Source organism: Cyprinodon variegatus, unplaced genomic scaffold (genome assembly GCF_000732505.1).
Source record: "Cyprinodon variegatus isolate N-32 unplaced genomic scaffold, C_variegatus-1.0 Scaffold244, whole genome shotgun sequence".
Taxonomy (NCBI): Eukaryota; Metazoa; Chordata; class Actinopteri; order Cyprinodontiformes; family Cyprinodontidae; genus Cyprinodon; species Cyprinodon variegatus.
The window spans coordinates 468,369-482,381 of NW_015150697.1; the positions used below are offsets into that span (position 1 = coordinate 468,369).

The 14,013-nt window shown below is 35.8% G+C and overlaps 1 protein-coding gene across 1 annotated transcript in view; it reads left to right on the forward strand.

Moving 5' to 3' along the window:
- shank3 (SH3 and multiple ankyrin repeat domains 3) overlaps positions 1-14,013 on the forward strand; it is a 285,728-nt gene that overhangs the window by 217,509 nt on the left and 54,206 nt on the right. The window lies entirely within an intron of this gene.

The following is a 14,013-nucleotide window of genomic DNA, read 5'->3' on the forward strand; positions in this document are numbered from 1 at the left end:
TAGTGCTTCCTGTGTTCTCTCCTGTCTTCCTTCCTGCATCCCTGCACTCACAAGCAAAGAAAATCTGTGTAGGTTTTCTTCAATGAATGATAATCTGCATAAAGACATTTTTTTATTTGATGCTGAACATTTGAAGGGTATTTCTTTTAGGGTTATCATGTTTTAACTCTAGATTATTTTTTTTTATTCTAATTTTCTCCATTAGAAGATTTTACAATCATAACATATGTTTTCAGTCCCAAGTGCCAACATTTATAGTGTATTAGCTCAGTTTCTCCATTCTTTTTTTCCATGAGTGTGAGCATTAATATCCCCTCATCATGTGTTAAAATAATGAATTCATTTTCAGAAATTTGAACTACAGTACCTTAATGCTAGTTTGAGCCATACAAGTTTCTTTTCTGTTTGATAAGTTTAATATTTTTTTCCTTTTCTATATATACAAATTAGATTTTTGGTAATTTCAATTTATATTGAAGCCTGGGAGCTTTAAAGATTACTGGTAAAATTAATTTAGATGAACAGGGTTGTTTTAATCAATATCCTCATCTAATGAAATATAAAAACTTGAGTAAAAAAGACATTTTGAAGTTTTTATATATTTTTTAAGGGGATGAAAAGTTACTTTCACGCTATAAATATTGAATTAGTCAGTGTCTGTGAAAGACTAATGAAAACAGGAAACATTCCACACGAATATGTGTTTTGCAATGTTCGTGAAAATCGTCTGAGCTATGTATAAAATTAAAATAAACAACACAAAGTATTTTAAGGCAGTAGTTAGTTTTTTTGTGTAATTATATGTTGAAAGGAGTACAGTAGTGTAGTATAATATAGTGGTACAGGTTTTCAATTCAATTCAGTTTATTTATATAGTGCCAGTTCACAACACATGTCATCTCAAAGTAGTTTACAGAGACAATACAGCCAAATTAACTCAAAGTTTTCCATCTAGGAAAAACCAGCTGATTGCATCAACTCATTGACTCGAAGGCAGTCCCTCACACCAAGCATGCTTGTAGTGATAATAGAGAGGAAAACTCCCTTTTAACAGGAAGAAACCTCCACCAGAACCAGGCTCAGTGTGAGCGGCCATCTGCCGACTGGGGTTTAAGGAGACAGAAGCAGACATACAGAAAGAAGCAAAGATACAAAAGGCAACTCTAAACCAGCTCCACAGGTGGCCCGTCCAGAAAACCCTCAGCAAGGCAGATGAGCACCGAGCCAGTTCCCATGTCAGAGGATAAAAGAGAAAACATATAGTTGGTCACAGTCAGAGAAACAGGACTACACTGAAAAACAGGCCAAGCTACAACATCTATAAACAAAGGTGTTGATGACAGCAGAACAGCTGATATTTCTCTCCAGAATGGTGTCACAGCCAGACCGGAACAGAACAGATGAAGCTACTATGATGAGAAAAGCAGAGAGAGCATAATGTTAGAGATTGAACTAACAAAATCTGCACAATGGGATAATAGATATAGAATGATGAAAAGGGGTCCCTATATCCTCAACAATCTAAGCCTATAGCAGCATAACTATAGAGATAGCTCTGGATAACCTGACCCACTCTAACTATAAGCTTTATCTAACTATAAGTTTTTGTACACTTTGAACAAAACAGAAGGCATTGGTGGAAGATTTCATGAAAGATCTACCGAGTATTTAATTTCTTAACCTATTACTGCAGATAAAACAGACTGTATCCAGATACAACACTAATCGGACATGGTAACGACCCTAAATAATACTAAAGCGTTGTTTGCATATTGTTGTTTTGCTAATATTAATTCTAGATTTCTAAATTATTTTCACATTAAAAGAATAGTTCCACAAACAACCACAAAATATTGTAAAATTGAGTTATATTTAGGCTATTTAATTTACATTTATTTGCAGAGTTAATTAATCTGTGATTCTGTTGGAAAATCATGTTCCACGTTGAGATTGAAAATGAGGGAGTTTTTCATGTCAAGTAATGCCTTCATTTATTTGGCATTTTATATCCCAATCGTATCGAGTCACTAAAATAGTTTCCTGGATATCGAATTTTGTATTTAGTATCTTGACAACGGAAGCACACCTTATTCAAATTATTCCTCTGATCACATCTGAACTATAAAAAATTGAAATAAAAGCCAATATTAACAACTTAAAGGAAATATTTTTACAACTTCATTGGTGACATTCATATTCTGTGCTACATGTCTTCAAGTTATGCAGCTTGTACACAGAGCATCGTATAATTGAACAGCAAAACTTAACCAGTTCCCCATATGTGAGCACTACAGTATGATGCATTAGAGAGTGCCAAATGACCAAACCAGAGGTTACTCTCCTATTCACCTCACACATTGGCACTCGTCCTCACATTAAGCACAGGAAGGGTTTGTAGAAAAGGAGGAGGGATGCACAAACCCAACCCTTCTGCAGTGGCCGAGGAACTCCTCCTAGAGATGGAGAAAAAAGTAATTATATAAAGTGAGGTAATACACACAATCATGTCCTAATTATTAACAATCTTAGAGCTCATCAAACCAGGAACAGCAAACATAAAAAATAAAAAAAATTTGTTTGAAGGAGCAATAAGAAAAACATTTTGGGTTGTTTAACACTGTAGCTGATAACTTGCTGTTAACAAGAGAACTACATTTTGGCAAATTATTTTCTTCTGATTATATCTAAATCTGCGCTTTCAACTATTTTGTTTTCTTTTCTGAAACAGTAATTTATTCCTTATTGCTAAATTTAAAGTAAAAACACATTGTTAAGATTAATTTACTTGTTGTGATTTGAGTAACCAAGTATAAAAATACTTCTACTATCTAAGAAAAGCTGACCAACTTTTTGAATTAAGATGATTAATTTTAATAATTAAATCCTCCATGCTACTGCAACAGATATCAATGTAAACAATGTAACCAGTGAACAAGTGGGAGTACATCAGATTAATGTGACTCTGTTTTGATGTAGACAGCTATTTAATTAACGGATTGTTGTGGGGGTTCTCAAGGGCAGCAACATGTGCAGAGCTTATCTCCACTGAGTCTCATGAAGACATTTCAAGGAAACCAGTTGGCCATCTCGTTGGATAATTTAGCAATGCAGCATAAACCTAGGTTTAGTAATGGGACGGGGAAAGTTGTTTTTTCTTTTTTTTTTTTTCTTTTTTGGTCCCATAAATATCACCCTGTTCCTTCTGTTGTTTTTGGCAGATGTCTCCTTGGGCCTATTTTCGGCGCAGCTGGGGCATTTTCCTGGTTGAAAGCGTTGTTGAGGGATTGAGGTTACCTCAGAGCAGGTGTAAAGAGGGAAGAACAGCCAGGAATCCCTAAACACCCCATTTAAATGCATTGTGAGAAAAAGATAGGGAACGGTTGGAGAGAAAGTGGCCAGATACCGAGAGAGACGGATGGGGGAGTATACTCTAAAAGACAGAAAAACAGAGATGGTTGCGTTTGTCTTCAGCTAAAAAGAAGAGAGAAGGAAGGAGGAGGAAGGATGGGATATTGTGCTAATATTAAAGCACAGTCACAAGTAATGGAAAAGAAAACCCACAGGTATATGGCTTTGAGAGTGGCGGGGTGGGTGTAAAAACTGTCTCAGCCTCCGTGTATATTTCCAAACATTGTGGAGTTTTGTGTGCTGGTGCTTCTGGTCACATTAATTGGCATCCCAATGTGTAATACATTAATATTGTTGAAAAAGTAATGTCAAACCCAGGAAAAAAGTGGAAGTTAAAGGTAATAAAGACCATTCAGTGGTGGAAGATATGTCCAACAGCTGTTTGTATATACATATATGTATATATTGTTTGTATTTTGAATTGTGCACATGTGTCAGTGTCCCGTCCTTTTAACAGTTCTGTACATTGGAATTGCCTCTGCTGGCATTTTTGTATTTCACCTAGAGAGGCAGTAAAGTACCGCTGCATGCTGCATGTTTCATAATTTTAAAAAATACATTACTTACTACAGAATCAAACGTAATTTACCTGTCCTGCATAAGTTTCTCAAACAAAACATTGTTTTCAAAACCTTTTGCTCCTTCATGGCCTTTTTTCAAGTACATTTTCCAGTTAGGTTTGTCAGGATTGATGCCAATGATGCTCATGTTTAAACACAAGACTGATAAAAAAAAGGTAAAATAAGCATCAGCAGTACCACTTGATGCTTCGGCGCCATGGCGGCCAGATAGCCAAACAGCGTATTAGAAACAGCTTGGGGCCTACGTAAAAACGTCCTGGGGGCAACAAATGTTTGATTGACAAACAAGTAGCCAATCCACTTTCAACGCTAGGCAAAGTGGATTGACAAATGTTTTGTAGGCCCTACCACGGCCAGAGTTTATGATTTTTTTTTTTTTTGTTGGGGGGGTACCATAAGTGCAAGAATGCCAGCCATCAATTAAGTCATTTTAGATTAATCTGGACACTTTACCTACCTTTAATGTACTATACTGTTTACATTTACACAAATTATTACTTTCATTAGGAGTAATAATAATATAATACCCATTAGTATTATTGTAATTTATATGATTTCTTTTGTTTTTTTGTAGCACACTTACATTAATAATACATCCAAATTAAAGTAGATTTATATTTCTAACAAGTCATTTGTGCCTTTGTCCAGTAAGCAGATTATTATAGATGCAAAATAAATGTCCAAAATTTGCCATTTGATAATTGCTGCAACAGAGTCAGTATCACCAATCCTCCTTAACATTTATCAAATTATTTTTTTTGTAATCCAAGTTGTTATATGGAGCCAATGCCAGAAAAACCTTCCTTCTATTATAACAGACAGAAACTGCCTATTTTGAATTTATACTTATATGGAAAACCCACTTATGCCAACTGTTGTTTTGAAATTGTAAAGGTGGTCCATACTCCATTTCTTCCAGATGCCACGGTAACCTTGTTAGACTACAGTGGATCATGAAATCTTTGTCAAACAGGGTGATTTTCTGCTTTAAAAAAGTATTTCTAAATCTAACAGAAAAATTAAACCCAGTCCCTGGAGTCTTTAAGTCAGTTAAAAATAACTTTTTGCAGCCTTACTACTGGTTAAGAACCTAAACCATGTACTGGTTTTTCCTTGATTTATCTCATTAGCTTTTAGTATTTTTATTTTTTCCAGATAACACTGTACATGTAAACTATAGTTAACTGTTTTATATTACTTGTTAAACGTTGTACTATCTTGATAGTTACACGATAATAACTATCAAGTATCGTCAACCCCAATTGCACAAGATAAATTTTCTTCAAGTCCAAGTTGAGTCTGAAGGTTTTCGATAGGAGCCTAAAGAAAGTCTGAAGCTTTTGTTTTCTGTGACTTAAATGGAACGGCAGTGTAACTCTCCATCTCTGCCAAATAAACACAAAAGTTGTTCAGTAGACTAAAAATCTATCCTTTTTCTTGGCCCCCGTTTCTTTAGAAAGGTGTGACAATTGGAATATTATTAAAAAGAAATATCACTTAACATGTTGTTTTTCATATCAACAAATATATTTAAAAGGAGTTCATTTTAAGGCTCTTTATAGATCTCTACTAGGGGTCCAAATAAATGTTGCCATTAGTGGATATGTCTTATTGAGGTTATTTTTTTTAGTTTTCCTGTTGATAATTAAGCTTGCCAAAAAAAAACTACATTATTCCATTACCCACTTTCTAATTTCTGAATCTTCTGAAGCATTTCAAACCTCATTCCAATCCCTGCATCCATCAGCAATGCTACAGCAGCATTACAAGTCAGGATACCCCAGTAAAATATTCACTGGGACACACATAAACACTGGGGTTGTTTATCAGAAGGCAGCCATTGAGCCATTACTGACATTGAGGGCAATATGTTTCAGCGTAGTGAAGCACGAAAGACAACCCAGTCTACAATTAAGTAACCCTAATACTATTGAGTGTGTTCTCTCTTTCCTGCTATCGCTCAATTTCTCTTTACCACCGCACATCACCATGAGCCATGACTCTGAGAGTGGTATCTCTCTTTATCTATTCCTGCCTCCACCTCTTCTCCGCCAGGTTTGAAAGAGCAATGATGGAAGCACCAGAGGGGGACAAATAAGGGGGAGGACAGCCTCAGTCAGAGGGACAGAAAATGAGAAAGACTGAAAAAGGAAGCAGGTGGCCACGTGAAAGAGGCGGTTTAAACTATCACTGGTTCTCCTGGTTGTTATCTGTCACCACTGCTCCTCTCTCAGCACAGCCAGAGCTGCCTGTGAGTAGCAGTTCATCTCTAGCTAGTACTTGAGGGGACATACAGGGGGAAGATGATGAGTCAAAGGAAAAAGCAAAGGAAAAGCAACAGAGAAAACATGAACGACTGATAAAGAAAAACAGCAGGGCTACAAATGAATCAGGTAGAGGTGAACGGCTGGTATTAAAATGCATTGCTGTGGATATACTGTATGCTGTTAAGGTTAAATAACTTTGCCTTTTAGCCATAAGTATTATATATATATATATATATATATATATATATATATATATATATATATATATATATATATTTGAATAAAATCAAATAGCACATATAATAGAACAGACTAAAGTATTATGATAATTTTCATGCGCTCTGCTCAGCCTCCCCCCCACACATGTTCACACATGCTGCTGGCCTGTTACGTACTTTGGGTTAATAGTGGATGTTTACTTGCAGCAATGGAGGGGATAATGATGTGACTCTGAACTGCTCTTCCTTTTCTAATGATACAAACTAATTGCGACGGCACTCATTTTCCACAATAGCATCGTTAATCTGTTGTCACCAATCTGTTGGAATTTACAGCCCTCCAGCAGAACCACCCAGCCCCCAGCCGTTCCATCTTCCTGTCTTTCAGTTAAAAATTGCTGTATAGCATCCAAAGACAAATGATCTGCCCTTATGGAGAGCAGCTTTCAGGATTTCCATAGAGTGCACTTTAATTTATCTTTTCTGGCATCCTGAAACATTGATTGTCCCTAAAGATCATGACCTTGGCTTGTAGCATTGCACTATATGCAATTATCAATGAAGAAAGAAACAACTTTTAAAATCATTTAGGTGTTGATAATTTGCTGTGCACAATAGCTACATTAACTTACTCTCTTTACATAGTAACACAGTTGAATGAGTCACAGCTGCCTGAATCAGCCCAGTCAGATCGAGCCTGAGCTATTTTTAGCCAGCCCATTAAGAAGTTTTGGAGTGTGTCTGCACTCCCTTTGAATGCTTAAGCATCAGGGTTGCTGCAGCAAGACAAGACTGACATAAAGCGGAAACAAGGGGTAACAAGTAGATGAAGAGTAATGGAAAAAAATTGTGCAGAATAATTACTGTGATCACTCAGAAAGTTAAAAGGTGAACTGGCCTACACAATTAGCTTTGATTAAAAAAAATAGACTATAGACATATTAAATAACTTTCCTTCCACTAAATGCTTTGTTGTATCAGTCAAGTTTGTTTTGACCTCCTTGGTGTAAATTGTCCGTAATTATTATCACAATAAAAAACAGTTTGTTTTTATTTGCCTTCTGTCATGACAGAGTTGGAATTTCTTCATTTTATTAGGACAAGCACAAACACCAGTTGTGTTTGGCAGCTTTATAGTCAACTAGAGAAGCACTGATCCGACACCTGGATCGAATATTGGCTCTGATATTGACTGGATCGGCTGAGATCAGTGATTTGATATCAGATATCCGCGTTAAAATCCAGTGCACTTTACATTAACTGTTATATGTTTTTTGCTGCTAATTTGATAATGAATAGAATAAAGTACTTTAATATCTGTTTTAATTTGTTACCTTTTTTAACAAAGTTTATTTCAAGGCTAAAAGGCTTGTAGAGGGGAAAAAAAAAGTATTCAGCTATTCACCCTAGTTATATAAATGGAGATTGATGGATTTTACTCAGTCGGCACTTTATTTATTATATCTTTGCAAAGATAGAACAGTTCATCATACAGCCCTTATGGCACAGTATTCAGCCCTGTTCTGCCTGGGGAGCGTTCGTTCCCCCTTACTTACAACAATGGAAAGTAGTCAGAGTCAAAACAAATTACAGACACTTTGGTTAACAGTAACATGTTATGAGTAAACCTTGAGAAAGAATCTGACTTGTTTTGGGAAGAAGCTATGTCTGGTCTACAAACACCCTCACGCAGAGAATTGTGTGGCCTTGGGGGTATAACAGACCGAGTGAAAACTTTTATAGTAGGTAAATAGGATAAATTAAGATATGAAATAAGAGACATCTACATTTTCCGACAACAGGCTTTAGCCTAGAGGAATGTCAAGGCTAAAAGGCCTTGTATAAAAAAAAAAGCACTGTATTTTGGCCGGAGGAATCATTTAAAATAACTCCTATTTGTCATCTTTTCAGGTAACAAAGTCTGCAGTGTGCCTTTAACATGACATGTTTTCCTTATTTACAATACATTTATCAAAACATTTTATCTCAACATTGTTTAACTCTTCCAGCATGACTCTTGCTATGTCGCCTCTTAGAGATTTTTAGTTGCTAGCCCCTGTGTTTCAAATACTGCCTTTAAAACAAAACATTCAAATACTATTGATTTTCGGTTGGACTAAATACATACAAAAAATATTTTTCCCTACTAGATTTTCATTTCGGGATGCAGCTTAAGATGTAGGATCCTATAATCTAGGGGTCATCCCTTTAACTGGATGCAAAACATTAACTGAAGGGGAATGTGATATCTCAAGCATACAGCTTCTACATGACCTCTGCTTTTCAAACAGCCACTTGGTCATTTTCACGTGGGGGAAAACACAGTTTTAGTAGAAACTCGATACCAAATGCTGACACTTATAAGGGAGAATGTCTACAGATCTGTTTGGAGTGTGAAGTGTCTCAAATTTGTCTCATTTGAAAGCAGGGATCAGAAGCCAAGGCACATATAAAGGATGCACAGTTAAATGCCCTCTTGCTCCTCGAATTGGTATCAGCAAGCTGACTGTGGTTTGCTCATCATGTAATAGGCTCTCTTAGACCTATGGTTTCCTGTTGTAGGCGCTGATAACTGCAGGATAAAGATGTCTAGGCCTGTTTGGAGATTTTCTAAAACGTTATATTTAACCCACACTATGTTATTGTTTGTAAGACATGACACCCTAATAACAGAAGAGTCAGTATAAGTCCTGATCACATCTAAGGGTTTCTTTTAGGATTTTAAAGTGTCATTGGGGTGAGTTAAGTCAATGGAGAGATTACCCGACTTTAAAGGGGTCATAGAATGCAAAACCGAGTTTATATTGTCATAGATGAATAACAATAGTTCAGTGGGTGAAATGGACATGCAGAGAAGTTCAAACCCCATCGACACCTCCTTTCTCTGCAAATCTCACAATTCTAAACTTCCACCATAAAAAGGGTGAATCCAAATGAAGCCCCAAGTTGACGTCAATTCGGGGATGTTGCCTTATTTGGTTCTGGCCTGTACTTTTGTCACGGCCCGAAATTGACATTCAGACCAGCCCGCTGGTTCACTGGCCCAAGAACATGAATAGAGGTAGCTGTAAGACACCAGTTTAGCTGTTTAGCCTACAGTTGGGTTTATTTCTACAAAAATTACAAAGCAGGCAGTTTCTCTTCTGAAAATGAGCCAGAACCATGGGTGTAAATGCAGTGTTCCAGGCTGCACGGAGTAAGGGGAAAATTTTCACAGTCTTCCCCGGGATCCAAAGACTATCTATGGTGACCAGATTTGGTTTTCTGAAAAGGAGGACCCTTTTTTGGGGGGTGGGGGTGGGGGGGTGCTGCTCGGCCGCTGACTGGACTGGACTGGGCATTCAAACCGTCAACGAACCACCTCAGGTCTTGACCTGAGGTGGTTCCTCAGGGAAGGGACTCCTGGTTGCTCCTAGAGTCACCACTAAAGATGGTGAGGCTGCTTCATGCTTCATGCAGCCAAGGTCTGGAAAAGCCTCAGTGAGGACGTAAAACAACCCTCAACCCTGACTATGTTTAAGTCCAGGTTGTAAACATGCCTATGTAGTGCTGCCTATGGTGTTTGATTGTATTTGAACTACTTTAATATATAATGTGTATTTTATATATTTGTATTGACTGATTTGTTTTATTGTTTTTGTATTGTTGGTGTTGCTGTGAGGCACATTGAGTTGCCTTGTGAATGAAATGTGCTGTATAAATAAGTTAGCCTTGCCTTAAGCTACGTCATGCTGTTTAATAACATATTAGAAACATTATGTATGAAGGCAGAAATATATTATTCAGCTACGTTACTCTCATTCAAATGCAACACGTTAACATCAGGGTCGTTTTCAAAGGCCGGATAAAAAAATGCATTCATGTTAACCTGCCTTACTGTAAATACCTTAGAAGAACATCAAAAATACAGTAACTCCTGTTAAACACATAATATATGTAATATAAATAAAACTCTATAAAACTCTGTTAGTTAATTTTAAGTATTTATCAATATTTTACCTGAAACTAAACTATATTAATTAATTTAATGTTATTAAGTAACACACACATTGACTGAGGCTGTGAATAAATCAAATGCAGGGAGGGATGTATTTTATTGCAATACTGTAGTTTAAAAAAACATAACAAAACAAGAAAAAAATGTTAAAAAAAATAATTCATATTTACGGGGCGTGCTTCGATGGAGCAATGTTTAGTGCACACAACCCATTTGTGGAGGGCATATTGCAACAGACCCGGGTTCGAATCTGAACCGTGGTCCTTTGCCGCATGTCTCTCCCACTCTCTCCAGTGTGTTTTGGATCAAAACAAGGTTAATTTGAACATTTCATGATATTTAAACTAATTACAAACTCTGAACATGGTCAGTGCAGGTGTCCTGATAGTAACTGTGTGTTTATCTCAAATGCTTTAGGCCTACGTAGTTTTAACAGAAAAAATGATAATAGGAAAAAAAAACCTTCATTCTGATAGTTGCACTGTAAGACGATCATTTACATGCAACAGAAATACAGCATCTCACAGCTGACTCTGCTCAGGATCTAATTAACTACCCAGTGTACAACAGGCCTTCCTTGGTTCATCTTTCAAAAGGATTGATTAAAACTATTGCTCCATTTGTTTGCATATAGTCATATTTATTCAGCAAAGATGGAAATAATGGTTTAATGTTCCTGATTAATATATAGAATACAGTACATTCCTTTTGTTTACAATTTTCAAAAATATTTTAACAGCACATCCTTCTCTCAATTCTTAAGTACTTCATATAAATATTTATAAGCAAATATGCTTAATAGATAGCAGAATAGTATAAATAATTTTTTAGTTAACCCTGCCTAACGCTTTTGTTGAAAATAAACAAAAACCAAAATAGAATTAACAGCAACATGTGAAAAAAAAACTATTAAATTACAAACGAAGACTGAACCCTAACATTCTAACACTCCATGTCTCATTTTAGGTGACATTGTATTTGTTGCTTTATATGGTATTTCCACTATTTTTGTATTCAGCTGAAGACTGTATTTCCTTGTATATGTCATGTTTCAAGAATTGTGTATTCTTTTATGAATGCTAAACAGATTTAGAATAAAAAAAAAAACACAAATTATGTAAAGATTAAATGAATGATGGATCCCAAGGATCAGACTGCAGTTTCCAATCAATGCATTTTTAAAATACCAGTATTACTGCACTAAACCTTTTTTCGCATATTTCAGTGACTGTCTGCATTTTAGCAGCCAAATCAATTAGGGACAATTTTTGTTGCTGCAGTGTGTCTGCATCATGTTACCTGCTCAGACTGCTGTATATTTTTTATGGAGAGCTGGAAAGACATTAGCTGAAACCTTAAGAAATGAATCAATTTAACTTGGTTCAAACCTAAATTAATAAGGGGCATAGCATGTTCTTACTGTAGTGTTTTCTCTACACAATTAAGAATAACTTATATTGAATACTTTTTACTTTGGCCCAAACTATGAAGTTGCTCATAGAAACACAATATATAGACCCATGTTTTCAAGCCTCTTTTTCTGGTAAATATTAACATTTTCTATTTACATTATTAAAACATTAACATTTAAAATTATAATATCACATCAAACCATTAAATGTAATTAAGAAATCTAGGCTTAATGAAAAGTATGCTTAATGTCTGCTTAAAGGCTGGCAATTTTTAACATTACTATGTGTTTTCTAATTTATTGTAGGACTAAAACCTTCAATTATTTTTGAAACTTTTCAATTTTTTTTTTCCAATAATTTAAAAACAATCCCCATCATAAACTGACATACCTCAACAATTTGCTTAATTACTGCTCTTTGTGGGTTGTTCTTTCTGCAAATAACATGTTTGAGGGTGGTTATTATAATAGCCAAATAGTGCAGTTAATTAATTTAGCCTAATTTTCTTAAATATGACTATATGTTTAGAAATGAAGAGTAACAACAGGTCTCAACCTCAATTTTCTTAGGCATGCCTGTTCAATTGCTTGGTAACAAAATGGTGAATCAGTCGAGATTTTGGTGTAATGAAAAAATGGATCCATTCTGCTTTTTCCATTTCCATCCCATCATGACTATGTTGCAGCCATCATCTGATTTATTATTCATTTATGTTCCTAAAGTCCTCCAAGACTTTAATGATAATGCACCATATCTTAAATTTTCAATCACCTCAAAGTTCTGGAGGACCTTTGGGATGTAGAACAAGAGATTAGTGTGTCATGAAAATCTCTTAGGAAAGTTTCTGAAAGTTTGACAACAGACTTCAATTTAAACCCTTGTTAGGGTAATGTATTGAGCCTAATTGGAGAGTAAGGACTCTCTCTAAGAGAGATTGTTAAGCAGGAACATTTTTACATTACTTCTGTGGACTTTTTAGATGCTGCCATTTTGAGAAACAAATTTTCTCGAAACATCATTTCTAGGAAATGAGCACATCTAAGAAAACATGAGTAGATGATGTTCTTAAAGTTTTCCTGGACTAAAAAATGCATGAGGATACTTAAGAAGAGAGGCAAAAAATAGAGAGCAAAAAAGAAAACAATAGCGCTTTCTAGACATCATAAATCAATCTGCATGGGACTGTTTTTTTTATTTGATGATGGTCATCACTGTGGAGTATAAAAGAAGCAAAAAACTAGCTTTTCCCTTTTTCACCCATAAAGATACAAAGCATTTACAATTGAAAACACCCGATGGTTTATCTTTATTGATATTTTTTTTATTTTAGTATACATTTATTGATAGTCAATTGAAATAGTTTAAGATGCAAACAGTGTGACTCACATGATGCAAGATAGGCTATCGTTCTACTTCCACAGGCATGAAAAGCCTGTGCCTACTAATTTTTCAAAATCTTTTTTAATTTAGCCTTTTTATCCCCCATTTATTTGCCTTTGATTTTCTTCTACACTTGTATACCTACGTTCAAATTGTTCATGATAGGACACATGAAGATCTCCCTTTATTATACTCTTTTCTCTGCTTGCAGAAGACCAAAGCCCTTTCATCCTTATTTTTTATTTCTCTCAAATATATATTTATATATACTCCTGATTAAAATCTTAAAACCAGCCAAAAAATTGCAAGAATTTGCACTTTGCACTATTGGATCTAAAGAAAGTTCTAAGTAGAGCTTCACAATGTTAAAAGAAGAAATCAGCGTAAGAGACAAAAACTTTTGAGCATCTCCACATAGCCAGCTGCTGTTTGATGCCCCTGCACAACCTGAAGCTCCATTGTTACATTGAAGGAAAAGGCACCCCAAATCATTATGGCACCCCCACCACTGTGCCGTTTAGAAAACATCTTAGGTGGGATCTCCTTGTCATGCCATTAACGTCGGAAGCCATCAGGACCATCAAGGTTACATTTTTTCTAATCAGAAAAGACAACTTTCTTCCACCTTTCAATGTCCCATGTTTGGTGCACCCTTGCAAAGCCCAAATGGGAAATTTTGTGGCCTTTGAAGACGTTTTTTGTTTCTCAAGCCCTTCTCTCGCAGATGCCGTCTGATGGTTACTGGGCTGC